Below are 21,012 nucleotides of genomic sequence, written 5' to 3' on the forward strand. Positions count from 1 at the left end.
AGAGAGAAAAAAAGAATAGAGAGAAAAAGAATATGAGAGAGTGGAGAAAAGGAAAGAAGGAAGAGAGAGGGAGAGAGTAGGGAGAGACAAGAAGAAAGAAAGAGAGGGATTAGGAAAGAAGAGAGAGATGGCAAGGAAAGTAAAGAGAAAAAGAAAATAGAGAGAGATAGAGAAAGAAGAGATTAAGAAAGAGAGTAGAGAGAAAAGAAATAAGAGAATGAAATAGGAGAAAGAAGAAAGGAAAGTAGAGAGAAGATTAAGAAAGAGAGAGAGAAGATTGGGAAAGGGAGCGAATGAGATAGGAAAGAGTAGGAGAAAGAAAAGGAAAGGAGAAGTGAAAAGATTAGGAAAGAGAGAACATGCACAGCGGTACTTACGGCTATGCATATTGAGAGAGATGAAGAGAGAGAAAGAGAGAAGAGAAGAGAGCGTCAGAGAGGGGAAGAGAGAGAAAGAAAGAAGAGAAAAAAAAAGAGGAAAATAGGCATACACATCATTTCTCACTACTGTGCATGTTGAGAGAGGTATGAGAGGAAAAATGGCAGAAGAGAGAGATAAGAAAAGAAGAAGAAGAGAGAGAAAGAAAGAGAAGAAAAAGAAGAGAGAAAAAAAGAGAAAAGAGAAGAAGAGAGAGAAAGAGAGAAGAAGAAGAAGAGAGAGGAAGAAAGAAGAAGAAGAAGAGAGGGAAAGAAAGAAGAGACGAGAAGAGAAGAGAGAAGAGATGAGGAGAGAGATGAGAGGAGGAGAGAGAAAATTATCTAAGGGTAACATGCACTTTCTTCTTTCTCCTCTCTCTCTCCAAGACGTGCCCACAATCTCAATCTAAAATCTAAATTTTATTCATCCAGTTGAAGGTCCTTTACAATGAGGTATAATGTGATATATATAGAGGTGGATCCAAAACATGGGTAGATGCTCAAAATTTACCCTAATTACTAAAAAATACAATTTATTTGAATTAAAATAAAATCTAAAAATGGGTGTAAAATTACAATTTTATCCCTACCAAACAATACATGGAATTTCAAAATAGTCCCTGCTACAGCCCTTGAAAGTGTGCAATCTTCTAGGGCTGATTCGAGGTTGCTCCGGTGCTCGTTTGGCCAAAAGATAATTATTTTTTTGTTGAGCTCGGCATGACGATCGATTTGGTATCAACTTCAAACCACGGATCGCGTTTTTAAGCCATGATCATGCTACTTGAAGTTTGTAAGAAACTTGTAAACTTTGAATCGATATTGTACTCGTTTCTTGATGTATTTTCTTGGTTTCTTCACTGAATTGCACTGAGCATGCTGTCATGATAGTGTTGCAACAAACATAGCTCCATTTCGTGCCCGAACGAAGATTTTACAATTTTGGGGTTTTTGTCGAAACTTGGATTCTGGTTGCCGAAACTTGGATTCTGGCCGCCAGAATTCTACAGAAAACTAAACATCATCGTACGCAAAATCCAACTGTTCATCATGCACAAAGTTTGGCCCAGATGTAGCCTCAGACCTTACGCATGCAATGGGACTGGTTTCGCATCGATCGGATGCGTGAGCGTCGTGATATGGCCGTTCGAGTGAGACGCGTTACTGCTGATTTTCTGCAACTCTTGTTCTCGAATCATCATTTTCTATCTAGTTTTTCTCCCTGCTCAGACATCATCACGGAGCGTGCCACATATCAAAACGCTCATCTTGACGTAAAATTTGAGCGTGACCCGACTTGTAACGAGGGAGATATGATTCTCGAAAGGTACTGGCCATGACTTTAAAAACCAGTCCCCTTTAATGGAGACTGGTGCAGGGAGAGAGTACGGAAATAACGTGTGGCTTACCCCTCTTCAATCTTTCACCTGTAACTTCGTCCTGGAGTGTCCGTTAAAGCTAAAACTTGACCACTAGTGGCTTTTGACCATTTTGTATCCAATGACTGTGGTCCTACAGCCATTTAACGCTCTGAAAATAGGGTTCCAGTTGCAGGGTCCGTTAAGGGTGTTAGAGGCTGATTTTTCAAAATTGTTTCTTTTTTGGCATTGCCTTCGATACGTCGGATTGTGATGAAACTTGGTAGGTAGCCTTTTGGGATCCTTAGGAAGATCGTCACTCGTTCTAAGTAATTCTCAGACTATCGAAAATTCCACTATAAATTAAGGCTTTATTGACCAGCTTCTCTTTTATTCCGCATCGGGGACCCAAGGTGCTGAAAAATCTCTCCAAACACTCTCGATCTACACTATTTTTGAAGCTTTAAACTTTATAAAAAAAGATGAAAATATACTTTAAGGCTATCAAATAGATTTCCAGTATTGAAACTACATTTCTTGACACTATTTGAAGGTAGGCTCTAATTTGATTGTTTAGAGCCTAGGCTCTATACAAACCACACCATATATATATATATATATATATATATATAGGGAGAATACGAGGTTAGCCCAATTGCTAACCACTACAATGTTAGCCCAATGACCCAAACTGAATCTGGGCAAATTTGATGGTCATGATCTTTTTTGTAATATAATTATAATATTTTTTTCTAAAAATCCAAATCATATTAAATTTTTAGTGTCTATTATTATCAGCAAGACGCACATCAAAAAATTATAAAAAATAAATTGACCAAAATGCCCGAAAAACGTATGGGAGTATTTTGATCAATTTTTTTTTTGGGAATTATATTTTGATATTTTTATTAATTCTTCTATTTTTAAAGGAATACATGCTCAAAATTTCAAGTGATTTTGATTTATAAAAAAAAATAAAAAACAAAATACAATTGTGACCATTGGATTAGCCCTGATTCAATTTATGCCATTGGGCTAACACTGTAGTTGTTACCTATTGGGCAAACAACATCATTTGCCAAGACTAGAAAATGATGTTTTTCAAGACTTAGATGCTTAACACTCTTAGCCAGTTGAGTTACAAAACTCTAAATACCTTGGTATAGAGCACAACTGATGAGGGTTAGCAGGGTTATCCCTTAATGAGGTCCGAGTTGTCCAGGGTAATGAGCTAAGAGAATATGCAACCCTTGTATGTAATGGCAGGCCTGTAGGGACGATGGCTAAAGCTTCATATTTAACCATTACATGGCATGTATTTAGGAAATAAAATCACCATTGAAGGTGATGTATATACATGTTCGAGAGATGATCATCATATACACCGTAGAGTTGTGGTTGCATCAGGTGTATGTGACATTGGACTTGTCCTTAGAGGGGAACCTGTAATCCATAGACGAGGATTGTGTCCCCTCACCTATTGGCTGACTTTGACGGCCTAATCATGAAGCCTTGCGATGGTTTATAAGTCATGTGAATTACTGAGTCAGTTTGAGAAAGTGAGTGTGGATTATAGTCATCAGTAAAAAATAGAGTGCTTCACCAAAATTAGTATTTCTTTAACATGGTTGGATCCAAATCCTATCAAATTAATTTAGAATTAATTATTTAGATCTTAGATGATTTTTAGATTAATAGATTGAATTTTTAAAAGTCTCAAGATATTTTATTTTCATAAAATGGATTTATAATTAGTGAAAAACTGATTTTTCAGCCTTTTAAATATTCAGAGAGAAAAATAAAATAATTATTTTTTTCTAAAAATCAATTTCTACATTTTATAAATCATAATACAAATGAGAGCCCATTTTGGTCCATGGGCCCCACCATAAATATGCATATGAAAATTACTTGGGGCCCACATATTGGCACCATCATGCCCCACTTTGTGCATGAGTGATGAGGCCATCTAGACACTCAATCAATTTGAAACAAAATAGAAGAATTGAGAATTAATGATATTTGATTTTCAAAACAAGCATATGTAAGAGAGACTATGAAAATAAAGGGATTGTATACAGTGAGGCCATTTACGTTTGGTTTAAGGAGTTCATAAGTACTTATAATCTGATGTGATATCAGATGGCTTGGGTGTCATGAAGTTTGAGAAATTTTTTTCTTTACTTCGAGTTTGGTCAATAGAAAAATAAAGCCAACAAATTTAACATCCAATGGTTAAGATTAATTGTGACCACCTTGAAATACGGGTAAATGGTCTCATTGCATACTTTCCTAGAAATAAAATGAATATATAATATATTTTTATATTTTATTTATGGGATTAGGTTAAGGAAGTAGAAGAATAAAATTCTAACACATTTTTTTTACCATGATGCTTGATTTAAGGATGGTAAGACTCAGATCTCTCACCCCACAGGTCTCCTATAATCAATGGTCCAGATCTGATCTACATAAGGATGATTAACCCTAAGAAACTCTAACCCTATAAAAAGTTTATAAAAAAACCCTATAGAGGACATTTTCTTTACAGATCTCTTCTCTCTCTCTCTCTCTCTCTGTTTTCTTTCACAAGGTGACACACCACCCTCTCTCTATCTCTATCTCGATCTCTCATCTCTCCAGCCTCCCTTGGAAAATATTTGAGAAAGAAAACAAAAGGGTCATGCCCCAAACCCTAGGAGTTTAGGAAAGGGGCATGCCCCATGCAAGGTATCGAGGCCATCTAGCTTGTGCTTTTGTTCTACCATTGCTCTCTGATTTGAAATGGGTGATAGCCTAAGGTTTTCTATACTTTGAAGATTTGAGATAAACCATGGATCCCATATGTCATTGGAAGAGGAGACCCAGAGTGAGGTGTGCAAACTCCAGTTGATGAAATCTTCTGGCAAGCATAATTTTAAGTTGTCTAATTTATGTTTCTTTTTCCCAAGAGTCGGACAAAATTTTATTAATTGAATAAAATAAGCTTTAGTAAAAGAAGCAAGGGAGAACCTCTTTTGTAGTTGATTTTTGTTTATTTTGAGTTGATTTTATTGTATTTGGACCTCTGTAAGTATTCTAGCTGGTAAAACGAAAAAAAATTAAAAACAATATATACCGTGCTAGATCACCATGTTCAACTTTCAAAAAATAGTGTCAACAAATGGCTCTAACATAGTTTTTAAAGATGGATTCATTATATTACTATACAACCATTGCATGAAATCATTCATCATATATATAAGGAATTTCTATAGTTAACAACCCCATCATATATATAAGGAATTTCTACGGTTAACAACCCCGTCATATATATATATATATAAGGAATTTCTATAGTTAACAACCCCCCCCCCCCCCCCCCACCAATTAACATAAGTTTAGCTTAGAATGCCTTGTGATAGTCTTTTTTTATTTTTATTGCCCTTATTCTTTTAAATGTTGAAGTTCAACTAAAAAGGTATTTTTACCATCGTTACAAATTTAAAAGAGGAGAGAAATTTTGAAATTTGGAACCCTCCTCCATCTCTCGCAATCCACTGCCTCCGCCCCTCTTCCTCTCTCCGGCGTCTTCCATCCTACTATCGTTCTCTCCTGCTCCCCATATCTATTTTTCTTGTTACATTTTCTGCACAATGAAATTAGATGGAAAACCAAGCTAACCTCATGGTGAGTAGCGTTCAGAATCAAATCTTATTGTGGTTTTCTGACGACTGTGTATAGGATATGGAGATGAGATTTTACTTATATTCTTCTGCCCCACCACTTCCTTTGTCCTTGGTAGCGATTGAATTGATGAGGAATTTGGATGACGGGTTAGAAGCTAGGGTTAGATTTTTATCTGGATCTAACTGTGAGATTCCAAGAGGGACTCACGAGCCTCTTCTTTTGAAACTTCAGCACTCGGAACTATGGTTTCCGTGGAATGTTCATGATCTTAAGTGCCTTTCTTTCTGTAGTCCATAATAGTCTGAGTAAGTGGGTATTAGTTTTATTATTTACAGAGGTTTTTAACATTTTCAATTTGTATATGTCAGCCATTTGCATTTAACTGTGTATTATAGAATATAAAATAGAGCTAAGAATTGGCTTTCAATACCACTAAATGATTGATCATATAAAAAGGAAAATAGGTTGGAGAGCAGCAGTTATACAACCACAAGGCTAGATCCTTCTAAAAATTAAATAGAAACAAGGAATAACTCTTGTTTGTATGACTAAATTTCCATCTTGGTAGGTGAGAAAAATAGATATGGGGAGCGGGAGAAATCGGCACTAGGATGGAAGAAGGGACACGAAAGAGAGTAAGAGGGGTGGAGGCATTAGAGAGAGAGGGAGGAGGGTTCCCAAATTTTAATTTTTTTTTTTTTTTATTTGAATGGATGGTTAAAATACCCTTTTAGTTGAGCTTTAACATTTTTTAAAAAAAGGACAATAAAGGTCAAAAAGACCATCACAAGACATTTTAACTTTAACCTATATTATTTGAGGAGTTATTAACTTTAGAAAATCTCATATATATATATATATATATATATATATATATATATATATATATATATAACTCTTCCCAACGCTTATAGGAGAACATGAACAGTGATTTCGCCTACCATCATCACCATCAAAACTTCATCGTACGGTCACAATTGTTTGGTAGTGTTTCAATTTTCATTTTTTTTTTCTGAAAATCCAAATTACTTGAAATTCGAAGCGTGTGTACATCTTAGTGAGGAGCACCTAATAAAATAATGAAAAAAATAATTCGTAAAATATAAATTAACCAAAATACCCCCATAAATTTATGGGGGTATTTTGATCAATTTATATTTTACGAATTATTCTTTTCATATTTTTTTTAGGTGTGCCTGATTAATATGTAAACAAGCTCAAATTTCAGATCATTCCGATAAGTAAACAAAAAATGAGAATTGAAACACTATCGGACAATTATGACCGTACGATAAAGTTTGGATGGTAATGAGGGTAGGCAAAATCACTTTTCATTTTCACTTATAGGTGTTTTGCAGTATCTTTATTTTATATATATATATATATATATATATATATATATATATATATATATATATATATATATATATATATATATATATATATATATATATATATATATATATATATATATATATATATATATATATATATATATATATATATATATATATATATATATATATAGGGAAAAGCTGGGGTTGGCTCACTCGCGCACCCCGTTCAAATACGCTAACGGTCTGGATCAAAAATTTGTTCGATGGACAGTCTTTAAAGCTTTTGGAAAAGGCGGCCTTTTCCACTCAATTTTTTTTTTTATAATAGAGATGACATCTCGTACTGACTCCTTTTGAAATGGTGCTGACAATTTGTCTCTCTCTCTCTCTCTCTTCGAAACAACCTCTCTCCTCCTCTTCTCTCTCTCTCCGTTCATTTACCCAAAAAAAAGATCTCTCTCTTCCAACAAAAAACACTACTGGGTCTCACCTGCCCCTGGTTTCTTTCTTTCTCCATTCATTTACCAAAAAAGAAGCTCTTCTCTCTCTTCTACAACCTTTCTCTCACTTGCGCCTGGTTTCTTTCTCTCTCCATTTACCCAAAAAGAAGGCCCTCTCTCTCTCTCTCTATCTCTTCCACACCCCTGCTCTCACTTGCGCCTGGTTTCTTCCTCTCGCTCGAGCTGAAGAAACTCCTTTGCTGCCCCTGCTCACGCAGAAGGAACCCCTCCCTTGCCTCTGATTCTACGGAAGAAACCCCTGCTCGTGCCGAAGAAAACCCTGCTGATTGAGAAAAGCCCCTCCCTCGCATGTGCACCTGTTTCTCTCTCTTGCCCTTGCTTAAAGCCTGCTCGTCTGCCTTGTGCCCCATCACAGAAGGTATGCTCTCTCTATATTTGACCTAGATCTGCAGTCAGCCAAACCTAGTTCTCTGTATTCCACCCATGATTTCCATTCTTGATTGTCAATTTCTGATTTGGATCAGCAGTTTCTATAATCCCTCATGGGTGGTAATTTTATGAACATTATCTTCCATGAATTAGCAATAACAAATGATAAATAATACAATCCCTCTAACTAATTGCCACCTTTTCGCTTTTACTTTTCATTTAAATGGAAAGCAAACTTCTTTAGGGCATGTTTCATTATGCAGTTGTGTAACAAGGGGCACTTTTGGTGTTTTGTTATGAGAAAATGCCTTGGCACCAGTACATTGTACCAACATTTAGATTTTGGGACATTGTGTGTTTGATTGAATTCACCTCATCCTATTTGATTCTGGCTTACTTCTAAAAACAACTATTTTTGTAACAACTAAGGTAAGAAGCCCGACAAAAAATACCCAAAGTTTTACTTTTATCAATATTTATGTATTGATTGTGGTTTTTTTATGGAGAACATCTGTGTGAATGTTGTTTTTTATTGTTTACTTTCTTGAAAATTTAATGATTTGGAGATAGGCACAACATATACTCGTTGAAATTCTTCGAGAACCAATTGGGGCAATGTGTAACCCATATTCATTAATTTAGAAGTTTGTTTTTGATTTGGTTTCTTATGCTCATATTCCTAGTCTTAATGATCCTTTGTATTTAATGGTTTGGAGATAGTCTTATGATGATTTTGGTTTGCACCATCAAATCCAAGTCCTAATATTTATTATTGTTTTTAACATGACTTATATTATGCAAAATCCTTTTAGCTAATGTGAATTGTAATTATATTGCTGTTATGTTCACCACAAATATGCAGTTTGCTTCTTTAGTTAACTCATTCATTTTTTTTTTTTATGGAATACTTTTTATAGAATCCTAATAACCTATTTTCTTTTATGTATTATGAAACTCTTAATATTCAATTTCATTGAATTTGACAAGAACACAAATTGTTTTTCCTTCTTCCTGATGAATTTAATTATATCTATTAGGTTTGTTACCCATTGGCAACCATCTCAGAATAAAGGTTCGTGTCTCAGAAGCCAGATGCTTGTGGTGTTGATGGAGTGGATGCATCTTTATCTAAAAAAGAGGAACACAAATCTGTTGCTATGGTCCGTGAGAAAGCATACCTTCAAAAAATTATTCTCATATGTGTAATTTTATTTATGATATTGATGTTTACTCTTCTATTTTTTGTAAAAGGAATGGGTATATGTTTTATGGTATCTATATATTTATAATTGTATACACTTATTGTTCTCTACCTTCTATGGAAGAACAATCTTCAATTTAGTTTATTTGTACATTAATGTAAGTTGGAACTATCTAATTCTTTCTCTCTCTCTCTCTCTCTCTCTCTCTCTCTCTCTCTCTCTCAAGCATCAGATATTTTTAAATGGTTTGAATATCTCTTTCAAGCATCGAATATTCTTAAGTGGTTTGAATCTCTCACTCTCTCTTTCTCAAGCATAAGATATTCTTAAGTGGTTTGAATGGGGAAAGCACCAGATAGACCGACAAAGTGACAATGAATATTATTTGGTGATACCACACAAGCAATGCCTTGTTTGAGAAACTTTGACATGCCTTCACTTAACAAATTACTAGGTCCCTTTTCATTAACTTGAAGTCTCCCTGGTGAGAACCAAAATTTCTCAGATTAAACAACCTTCACTTTCAAACAAGGTCGGGCGTTCCCACAAAAGATTTACTTCAATGGCGATGAGTGTATGCTGCGGCCATCATTTACATATCCCTCACAACTGTTCGGGCCATGTATAAAATTTTGAGAGCGAGGGAGAGAGAGAGATTCTAGGCTAGATCTCAGCTAGTGGAATGTTGCTTCTTCTAAAACAGTATATTACAAATGTCTTGATTAGGCAATTGGGGTGGTAAAATGCTTACACCAAATTGTCCACACAAACACGCATTTAAACCATAGCTTAACAGTAAGAGTGATGTTTTATCAAAAGTATAATTCAAGCGAGTGCATTTGGTTCCACAACTATTGTAATTACAACATGTGTATAAGATTGAAAAAGCACACCGAATTGTCGAAATTGTCCACAAGAAAGAAAAAAGAAAATAAAAGAAAAAGAATGTGTATAAGGCTTTCTCTCTCTCTCACTCACACACACTCACGTGTGGGCAAACACACATCCTCGGTTATAATTTAACCAGAAAAGAAATGTTGGTTTCAAAGGTACCAAGTGAGGAATGCGTACAAAATGTTTTTCAAAGCAAATAATTTGCACATCAATAGCATTCTCTCCAATACATTGAAAATAACCAATAACATTTAGAGTATCTTATCATATGCTACTCAATTCTGAGGTGGAGTTGCAATCCAAGTGGGGGTGAACAAAAGTCATTCTACATAATTTCAAAACAACTAATAACATTTATAGCGTCTTCATATATGAGAAAGTTCGACCAAGTTTTCACAAGTTCCCATAATATATTTAGAAGCTTTCCATTTTAGCAGAGCTTTTCCAGAGCCAAGTTTTCATCTCCTCCACAGTTTTCTAATGCAGTTTGCACCTGGCTCTCTGAAAACCCCATCTCCACCAACTTTTGAACCTGTTCAATAACCCACACCATTCAAGAGCCAAATAGAATGTTTCATGATTTTATGTTAATGTATTGTGCCTTGTGAAAAAGATCAACCAAGATTAGACAGATGGAAAAAATTGAGAGTGAGAGAGAGAGAGAGAGAGAGAGAGAGAGAGAGGGAGGGAAAGAGAGAGAGAGAGAGAGAGAGAGAGAGAGAGAGAGAGAGAGAGAGAGAGCTTCATGTTACCATAGGCAGCTAGAAAAGTAAAAACATTAAGGTAATTATGGGCATCTCACACAAGGAATTGAAAAATATTAAAGTAAATACCCCACTGTAATGCCCAAGTAGCCTTGGTACAAGTCAAAGAAACAACTAGAGAGCTAATGAAAAAAGTTTTCCCAATCAATTTGCTTAGCAAAAAACTGATAATTATTCAGACCTCATGGAAATGCTCATAAAATACAATATTAATCCCCTAAATTGCCAAGAATGAAATATTATTTCAGTTCCACTGCAATGACTGATACAATTATGATTCATTAATCCCCTAATTTACCAAAAAAAATTTGTATCTTCCATTTATCAGAACAAAGACGGCAATAACGCAATGATCGTTAGGCTATATATATATATATATATATATATATATATATATATATATATATATATATATATATACACACATACAATGTCTGAGACATAAAATTTGTATCTCTGCAGCGACATAGCCCGCTCCTTTGAAGTATTTCCATATGAATTTGTCCTCTCTGTCTGAGACATAAAATTCATTATGATGAGTGACAATAGTATTACAAATGAAATTACAGATAAGAACTTACATGCATATAAAAATGTTTCAAAATGAATTTAAAAAGTTGAACTTACTATTGTAGCACATCTACTGCCTTTTTATGGGTCCGAAGATTACGATGTGTTTTGTCCTTAGCTCTGTAAGAAGAAGATAAATTTATATGTTAGCATTTCAACTGAAGCGTTGTCTTTAGCCCTGTAAAAGCATGCAGAAAACAAACGATGGACAGTTCTTTTTATCACGACCATTGCCATTGCAGATTGCACATTTTCTTTGTTTTGTCTTCGGCTTCCATCCCTCAGAAAAAGCTTTCAGTCTTTTATTGGCTGATCGTCCCTTTGTCCGTGCTCATGTAGATTCAAGGACATTGAAGCAATGGTTACTTCCACTTGGTGTGTTACTACAACTAGCAGAATTGTTTATCTTTATTGATATGGCTCATGGCATTATCTTGGGGACCTCTCTTGCACACAAACTTTTCATCAAACTGACAAATTTCATTTTGTATTATGGACATTACAAACTTATAGCCCTCTACACTTTGTGAAGCACGCTCGGCAAAGGATCGACTTGCCGACATAACCTCATTATATCTAATGGAACGTGGTAGTTCAGATGTTACATGAATTTGTTCCCCAATGTCATCAAGAAAAACTCCCTTCTTTACATCCTTGGTCCAACGCTTCATTATATATTGTGGAGGGATTTCAAACACATCTTTCACCATAAAAATCTTCAATAAATGCCTACAAAAAAGGCCTGTCCTCTCAAAGAAGTGGCAACTGCAAAAAACAGAATTGTCATGACAACTGAATTTCACTAAGTAGGGTCTAGATCCGGTCCCCGTGACTGCCACCTTAAATGTAGCAACCTATCCATTGTCTTCAACTATCTCCCTAGCAAAATTAAAGCAATTAGCCACCTCTTCACCAAATATCTTTAAAATATTTTGATTTTGATTTTTGATGCATGTGACTCAATGAAAATGGTTGTCCGCAATACTGGAGTAGTTTGAATATCTTTCAAATCATTTTCACTCTCTTTGCACACCTTCTTATCTTGGACTTTTGCAACTACTTCTAATAATATGCGCAAGCTTGTTATGGGTGTCGAGTATGTTTTGAAGTGTGTATTCATCCCTTCACTCCTTTGAGTAGAGGTCATACCCGCAATAAATGTGCCAGCCAAGTATGTATCAACCCATTGCATGCGACAACCATAAAGCCTACTTAGTCATTCATTATCTTCCAGCTTATAATTCTCAATCATTGATTTCCATCTCGATTCAAATTCTTCAATTGCTGGGCTAGCCACACACCTCGTAAAGATATCTGAATAAGAAGGATGCATAAGCAAGACAAGGCACATTTTTTCTTTGATCTTCACAAATATGTGTCACTTACAATAATGATGCTTACTTTGGTAAAGAACTTGTCTCACTGCATATGAAATTGCAGGATCTTGATCAATGAGAATAACACTTGGTTGTCGTTCACCTATGGCTTCCAACCAATTTTCAAATACCCATATAAATGATTCTATTTTCTCATCAAATATGAGTGTAAGTCCAAAGAAAGTTGTACTGAAATAGTGATTTACACTGCAAAGGGCATACCAAACGTATTTGTCTTATATGTGGTATCAAAGATAACCAAATTAGAAAAACACTCGTAGGAAACTCTAATGTAGAATCTACTCATAATATACTGTGAATGTGATCTTCATCATCTAATCTCAATCTATAGAAAAATGATGGGTTTGATTGGTTCCTTTTATAGCCATTGCAAAATTAAATTGCCATCTTCTCCTCTAAGTTTTCTTTTAGCACTTGCTATTCCATTTTGGATGTCCTTTTGTGTACAAGGGACATTATCGATCCCTTCTGCCTGCTTCATGAATATGTCTAGGCTTAACCATTGCAGAACTCATTGAGTGTATCAATAACTTTGTAGCACTCGACAAGGATCAATGCGTACGAATTAGACGAGAATTTATTGGACTAAGTAGATCATGATTATGATCTTTAACATTGCTAGTCACTTTCCACTCGCCATCTTCTTGACAACTTATGCACATTCTAACTTTGCACTAACACCTTAATTCAGGGTAAACCTTTCCACCTTTATTAGGTCTTTCTTGTATATACCTTTCTTTCGAGCAAACATAAACCCTGTCGATCCGTTTACCTTCCTTATTATGAGTAGTCCCCCTACGAATACCAAAACCTTTGGTCAATGCATAAGACTTACAGAACTCATATGCATCATCCTCTGATCCAAACATCAATCCTACACATGGTTCTTCTATTTCTTAGCCTATGTTTGGTAAGCCACAACCACCATCTGGGATTTCTTCAATACTGCCTACATTGGGCATGTGCTAGATGTCACACTGACTGAATTCGTGGGATCCATCTCAGTTTTTTGACTTACCCAACATGAAACTAAAAACTATAAAAATACATGTATTCAAACCTTAATGTTAAGAATACAAATCCTATTTTTCTCAACCCACCTTGCCACATGCAAAAATTGTAACAAATAGATACTACATACTTGTAATATAAACTCAATGTAGTAGGGGCAAAAAAACCCAATTGAAAAAAAAAATACAACAATAAAGCAACAAAGGAAAAAAATGAGGGAAAAATACACAATTGAAAAAATAAATAAATTTTTGCAATAGACGTATTCTAATTTCTAAGAGTAAGTGATATACTATATGGTGCATCAGATGCCACATGAAGATATTGGACTTGGACACAACATATGATATAAAAATAAACATAACAGAGCTTAGGAAATTTGTAATCTCTCTTGCTTAGGACATAATTCATAATAGATACATAAACCAAATTCCTTAAACTTAACATCCAATTTATTTCATCATCATGAATATCTCTTTCTTTTTGGGTCAACAACCATTGGGACTGAAACCATGTCTAGTTTTTGCAACATATCAAAAACTTTTAAAGCATATTTTGTGCACTACTAAATTTTGCATACACAATCAAAATATTAGCCACAAAGGCTATGAAATTGCAGGCAAACTTTTAAAACATCAAAATATTGCCCTAGTGGCAAGCATATTACCATCCTGAAGCCATTAGATTTGCAAAAACAAATTGAACATGGCTAAAAAACCTATTCATGTCATGAACACTCATACGACAGTTCCTTGGTGAAACTGTGTAGAAAAATGCCCCTTTTCCTGGTCTTGATCCCATTCACACAGATGTTCAGTTGTTTAAATAACAAAATATACATTTCACAATGCATCCCCTTTGACAAATCAAAATGTTGATAACAAATTTTCATTGCCACCCCTACCTTAATCAATTCCAACTATCTCTCTCTCTCAATCAATTCATTCTAAGGTCCACTAACAAATTTGGGGTCTTTTCCTTCTCTCTAGATCGCATATTCTGTTAAAATCTATTGATGCTTTAAATTTGGGCAATCTAATTTTCGAAAGTATGGATTGAAAATTCTTTCAATTCATCATAAGCTTGTATTTAATGATGTGGAGGCTCCAAGAAACAGAGAGGATCTAGTATTGTCGGATAGCTAAGAAGAAATGTAATAAATAAATAAATTTGGTTTGTTGGGTATTTTTTGTGGGGCTTCTTTCCTTTAGTTGTTACAAAAATAGTTGTTGGTAGGGAGACAAGGGGGCTAGAAGATAATAAGCAAGAATAAAATAGGATGAGGTGAATTCAATCAAACATGCAATGTCCCAAAATCTAAATGTTCGTACAAAGTATTGGTGCGAAGGCATTTTCTCATAACAAAACACCAAAAGTTCTCCCTGTTACACAACAGCACAATGAAACATGCCCTAATGAAGTTTGCTTTCCATTTAAATGGGAAGTAAAAGCGAAAGGGTGGCAATTAGTTAGAGGGATTGTATTATTTATCATTTGTTATTGCCAATTCATGGAAGATAATGTGTATAAAATTACCACCCATGAGGGATAATAGAAACTGCCAATCCAAATCGGAATTTGACAATCCAAAATGGAAATCATAGGTAGAATACAAAGAACTAGGTTTGGCTGACTGCAGATCTGGGTCAAATACAGAGAGAGAGTACCTTTAGTGATGGGGCATAGGGCAGACAAGCAGGCTTTGAGCAGGGGCAAGAGAGAGACAGGTGCACATGCGAGGGAGGGGCTTTTCTCAGCCAGCAGGGTTTTCTTCGACAAGAGCACAAGTTTCTTCCGCCCGAGCAGAGGCAATAGAGGGGTTTCTTCTGCTCGAGCGAGATGAAGAAACTAGGCGCAAGTGAGAACGGGGCTGTGGAAGAGAGAGACAGAGAGAAGAACTTCTTTTTGGGTAAATAGAGAGAGAAAGAAACCAAACACAAGTGAGAGAAGGGCTATAGAGGAGAGAGAGAGAGAGAGAGAGAGAGAGAGAAAAGAGCTTCTTTTTGGTAAATGATTGGAGAGAGAAAGAAACCAGGCGTAGGTAAGACCCAGTCGTGTTTTCTGTTGGAAGAGAGAGAGAGAGAAGAGCTTCTTTTTGGGTAAATGAATGGAGAGAGAGAAGAGGAAGAGAGAAGTCGTTCCGAAGAGAGAGAGGGAGATAAATTATCAGTGCCATTTCAAAGGAGTCAATGCTCAGTATACGAGGTGTAAACGCTATTATAAAATTCTTTTTTTGAATGGAAAATGTTGTTCTTTCCAAAAGCTTTAAAGACCGTCCATCGAACAGATTTTTTATCCAGACCGTTGGCATATGTGAACAGGGTGCGTGAGAGGGAAAACCCTAGTTTTTCCCATATATATATATATATATATATCTGGGCCGATCTGACGATCACGGATGTTCGATAATTCTTGAATTTTATTATTTTTTCAACAAATCAAAGTCACTTGAAATTTTAGGTGTGTACCTCTCATCAAGGTGTACCTAATAAAAATATAAAAAAATGTATTTGTGAAAATGATCAAAATACCCCCGAAATGTTTTGGGGGTATTTTGGTCAATTTTTTTCATGTAAAATATGCTTTTGATATTTTTCAAAGATTCAACTATTTTTTATAAACACACCCCTAAAATTTCAAGTGATTTGAAGTTATAGAAAAAAAAATAGAATTCAAACACTATCAGACATCCGTGATCATGAGATTGACCCATATTCATTATGGACCATTGGGCTCATATGTTCATATGAGCTAGTGGGCTAATCCTAGCTTTTTTCATGTGTATATATATATATATATATATATATATATATATATATATATATGTAGTTATGTTAAGGCGCTTACACTATAGAGTAGTTTATAATTGTACTCAACAAATTTTGGACTCTGATATACCCTTGTTTGTACATGAAGCATCAACATGAGCGTGACATTATCTACATGAGGTGTAATAGCACCCCACATGGAGCACTTTAGTGATATTTAATGCTCTATTTGGATGCTGTCATACTCCATGTGGGCGATGTCACATGCCTCCTAATGATAAAAAATACCCTTAATAAAAAAATAGGGCCCGGTTTCTATAGCACCAAGCCCGCATATGTAGAAATGCAGGGCCTCTTAATAAATCTATTTTTGAGATGGATTTTAAGATATAATTTTTAAGGACATGTAATCTCTAACATGGAGATCATGAATACGAAAAAACAAATAAATTTTAAAAACTAAAAATAATATTTCTAATAAGAAAACATTTGGACCATTTGTTTCGATTGTTTTTAGATGAAACACTTACTTTTTAAGATGGATATTTTACAGTTTTTGGACAGCATATGTAGAAATACGGTCCAACCCGCATGAAACAATTTCCCAAAAAAATATTGTATTACAAAATAATGGTATATAAGTATCTAAAATTTATTAAGTACAATTATAAAATGCTTTATAATGTGAGCACCCTAATATATATGTGTGTGTGTGTGAGTGTGTGAAAAACTCTTTAAAACACCTATAGGTGAAATTGATTAGTGTTTCATCCCACCACCTACATGCTATATCTGTTGCGGTTTTTCCTTAAAAACCGTCGGATCTACGGGAGTTGTGGCAGTTTCTGGTATTTTTTGCGTGAAAACATGCCGCCACGTACATGCTATGTCTATTGCGGTACCGCAACGGACATAGTAGATATGTTGTGGTCTTTTAATCCACGCCATCCAAAAAAATTGAACGGCGTTGAGCTTATAAGCGAAAATAATGTTCATTTTTGCCCATAGTGACATCATATATATATATATATATATATATATATATATATATATATATATATATATATATATATATATATATATATATATATATATATATATATATATATATATATGTATATATGAAAAACGTTTATATAAGATGGAGGCCTTAAACAATGAACTGAGGAAAAAATTTATGCAAGTGTGAGGCTTTAAACAATCAAATTAGGGCACATAAAAAAAATCACTGGAAGAGATTGTTTTGATGCTCAAATATCCTCAAATCGATCATCTTGACCTCAAGATGCATGGACATCAGAAAAAAAAAAGGATTTCAAGTTTTGGAAATAGTGCATCTTGTAATGCATTTTTGGACTGTCAATTATCAATTTTTTCATAGATCTGCTCGATCTGTACTATTTTTGAAACTTTAAATTTTATAATTAGTGATGAAAATATATATTAAGGCTATCACAAAGATGTCCAGTATTGAAACCACGTTTTTCGATACTATTTGAAGGTGCACTTTACTTTGATTGTTTAGAGCCTCAGGTCTATGCAAACCGCACCCATCAAATTAAGGCACACATAAAAAATTTATTATAAGAAGTTGTTTCAGTGCCAAAAAAATCCTCAAATCTTATACTCTCGACCTTGAGATAATGGATTTCAAGTCTTGAAAATAATACAAATTGTAATGCATTATCTAGACCGTCAATTTTAAAAAATATCAAGTATTCATATATATGCTTGATCTACACTAATTTTTAAGCTTTAAATTTTATAATTAGATATAAAAATAAGTTTTTAGGCTATCATAAAAAAAATTTAGCATTGAAACATCTTTCAACATTATTTTACAGGTGCGCCTTACTATGATTATTTATGGCCACAGCGCTATACAATATTATTGTGCAAGGTTGCTTTTACATTTTCTTCATTTTTTTTCTTGGTTTGCAATTTAAAAACTAAGTGGGAAGAGTAAGTCCTTAGAAAACAAGCACCTAATCATAGTCATTTATTAGGTGACACAAGGTTCTTTTGCATGTTTGTTAATTTATTTGTCATTTGTTTTGGGGTAGGGTTAGAACAGTAATAAACACTAGGAGAAAAACAAGCAAAACTGGATTCCATCTTTCTTCTCATGTAGCTGCCATTTGTTTACTAAAATGTAATTTTATTCCCTCATGTTTTGCTGCTGTCCCACTTAAAAACAGGGGTGCCAAGATTACTTTTGGCCTAACTTGCATTCCCGCCCAAAACTTATTGTGGGACTAGAAATATTGGAGCAAATAGCACTGCAAAGAATTTATGTAAGTTTGTAACCTTATACTAATAAAAGTATACATATAAAGGAAAAAAAAAATAGTGCATATTGTAACTAGTTACAATATACCTTCAACTTCGAGAAGTATAGATATAAAAGAAAAAAGAAAAAAAATTTAAGTCCAACAAATAATGCTTATTGTAATTAGTTATCTAGACCGTCTGTTTTCAAGATTTTACATATTATTTTTATAATTTTAAATTTAATAATTGAACATCAATTTTCAAACCATTGTAAGTTTTCCGATACTGCAACTATATCTTTGGACAAAATTTAGAGGTGCATCTTACTAGGGTGGCCGCACTCAATAGCATTCATTCGAATTATAAGAGACAAGTGATCGTCCCTATCCTTACCCAAGAAATTCCCACAATATATTTTCAAACTAACCCTATCACATGCAAAAATATACATCATACCCCTCTTCCGCACTAAAATTATTGCTTTCTTCTTGTTCGGTAGAAAGGAGCAGCCTTTCGCAAAACGACGCCCACCTCCTCCAGCAGCTCTGACAAGTTTAATTTTGAAATTCATTTATTAAAAAGCTTAATTTTGAAATTCATTTATTAAAGTAGGGAACACAAAAGGAAAAGAAGAATAACGGGATATAACTTAATGCTAATACATGGCCTATAAAGAGACTATATATCTTTTGTACGTGGAGGTCAAAATCTTTTTTATCCTTTAAATTTTAAAATGGGTGGTTGTCAAAGTGTCATTGAATAGACAAAAAGTTTTAAAAAAAATTCTCATACTTCGTGACTCATCTCAAGCCATTCAATTTGATATCTAATAAACGTGACCTCCATGTATAGAAGATAAATAATCTCTTTGTCGACAATCTCATTTTGTTGGTTTGATCTATCTCATGACAATAAATCAAATTTTCCCATGGCCATGGTAAAACAAAGATAATTGCAAGGCTGGAAAAATACTGTAAAAATCTAAGGGTGCCATTATTTTTGTTTCACTCATCTATTCTTTGGGTCACAACTCACAAAATTTGAATGATCGACTCGGGCCAGGCTCGAGCAAAGTACTCGGCCTGAGTCCAAATAACTCGGTCCAAGTTGGCCTTTGGGCAAGCCAAAAAGCTACAAAAAAAAGAGGCAAAAATTAAAATAAAAACAAGAAAAATATATTTAAAATAAAATTAAACAAAACACATCTAAATTTCGTAATATAAAAAAAAGAGAGAACATATAAAAATAAGTATTCATAGCCAAACACTTTCTAAACTTTGCGAAAATATTAAAAGCATAAAAAAAAAAAAAAAGAAGTAAAATAAATAAATTTCTTATTTTTAATTTAACTTATTTTTTATTTTTTAAGATCCCCAATTTGCACAACCAATTCCGAGATTGGGCGAGTCCGAGCTGGCGCGCCCAAATAATAAAAAAACTGACAAGATGTATCACTAACCAAGGAAAGTTAGCGAAAAGCATATGGAAAGCAAATAATAAAATAACAATGGCAAGAGTAGTAAAGCTGATGAAAAGCGTGGAGATAATGCGCGGAAAACCAGATTTTGAGATTCCAACTCATCTCTCCTTCAAATTTCAAATAAAAACTAAAAAAATGCTACCATTCTATTTCTTTTTTTTTGGGTGGGTGTCTTGAAAGTAGCAATATAAAATCAATCTCTAATGTTTTATGGGTATAATCCAAATCACAAAAATTAAGTCCCACCCGACAACCGGCTAATGACTTTTTCTATTGAATTCTTTTGACAAAAGATTCTGTGCCCTAACCCCAATTTCATATTATTTTAAAATTTGAAACTTTGGAGTGTTACCTTTTCGACCTAGGGACCAACTCCAAGGGAAAAAAAAGAAGAAAATTTTGAAGGCACAATCCATGTGTTTGAAAAACATAACATCCTAAATTTGAAAAGAGACAGTCTAATATAAAATCCTAAAATTGAACAAAAAATAGTCAAAACTAAGTTTTTAAAACAAAAAATCAATTTCTTTGAAAATAATCCTATGGTGATTCTTAGCTCAAAGTTAAAATTGAAATTACCTTCCTATATCGCTCTTGCAAGAGGTTTAATTATACTAAGAAAACATCGATTTGGATCAAAATTGCCTTATTCAGATAGGTTTTCAAGAGAAGCCGTCCGGTTCCCTTTACATCGAGAATTGGGCGGTTCCTAATGGGTACTACCTAGTTTTGTTAGATAACATAAGTTCTGCCTATAAACTGCATGAGTTAATTTTTTATTTTTATTTTATTCAAATTGTATATTTTATAATTTATTATTTACACATCTCTTTGTGAGAGATGGCCCATCAATCCCATCCAATGGAGGCAGCCCTTGACCCAGTTAGCCACTCGTCCCTTAGCCCCCTTTTTATAGGTTGTTGCCTCCCATTATCTTTCCTAACTCCCCAATGTTTCTGAGTGGACTACAAATATTGGTTTTGCT

At 34.3% G+C, this 21,012-nt stretch overlaps 2 long non-coding RNA genes across 2 annotated transcripts; one reads left to right on the forward strand and one right to left on the reverse strand.

Moving 5' to 3' along the window:
• The first annotated feature begins 7,151 nt into the window (after nt 1-7,151).
• LOC148780929 (uncharacterized) lies at nt 7,152-9,011 on the forward strand. Its single transcript, XR_016061047.1, has 2 exons — nt 7,152-7,659; nt 8,708-9,011. It is a non-coding gene; the product is annotated as an uncharacterized LOC148780929 (long non-coding RNA).
• A 955-nt stretch (nt 9,012-9,966) lies between these two features.
• On the reverse strand, nt 9,967-15,588 carry LOC110007800 (uncharacterized). Its single transcript, XR_016060795.1, has 4 exons — nt 15,176-15,588; nt 11,158-11,220; nt 10,960-11,043; nt 9,967-10,298 (listed from the first exon to the last, which is right to left on the reverse strand). It is a non-coding gene; the product is annotated as an uncharacterized LOC110007800 (long non-coding RNA).
• Between the last annotated feature and the right edge of the window lie 5,424 nt (nt 15,589-21,012).

The sequence above is a fragment of the Amborella trichopoda genome, chromosome 8 (assembly GCF_054954075.1).
Source record: "Amborella trichopoda isolate Santa Cruz 75 chromosome 8, AtrichopodaSantaCruz75HAP2 v2.0, whole genome shotgun sequence".
Taxonomy (NCBI): Eukaryota; Viridiplantae; Streptophyta; class Magnoliopsida; order Amborellales; family Amborellaceae; genus Amborella; species Amborella trichopoda.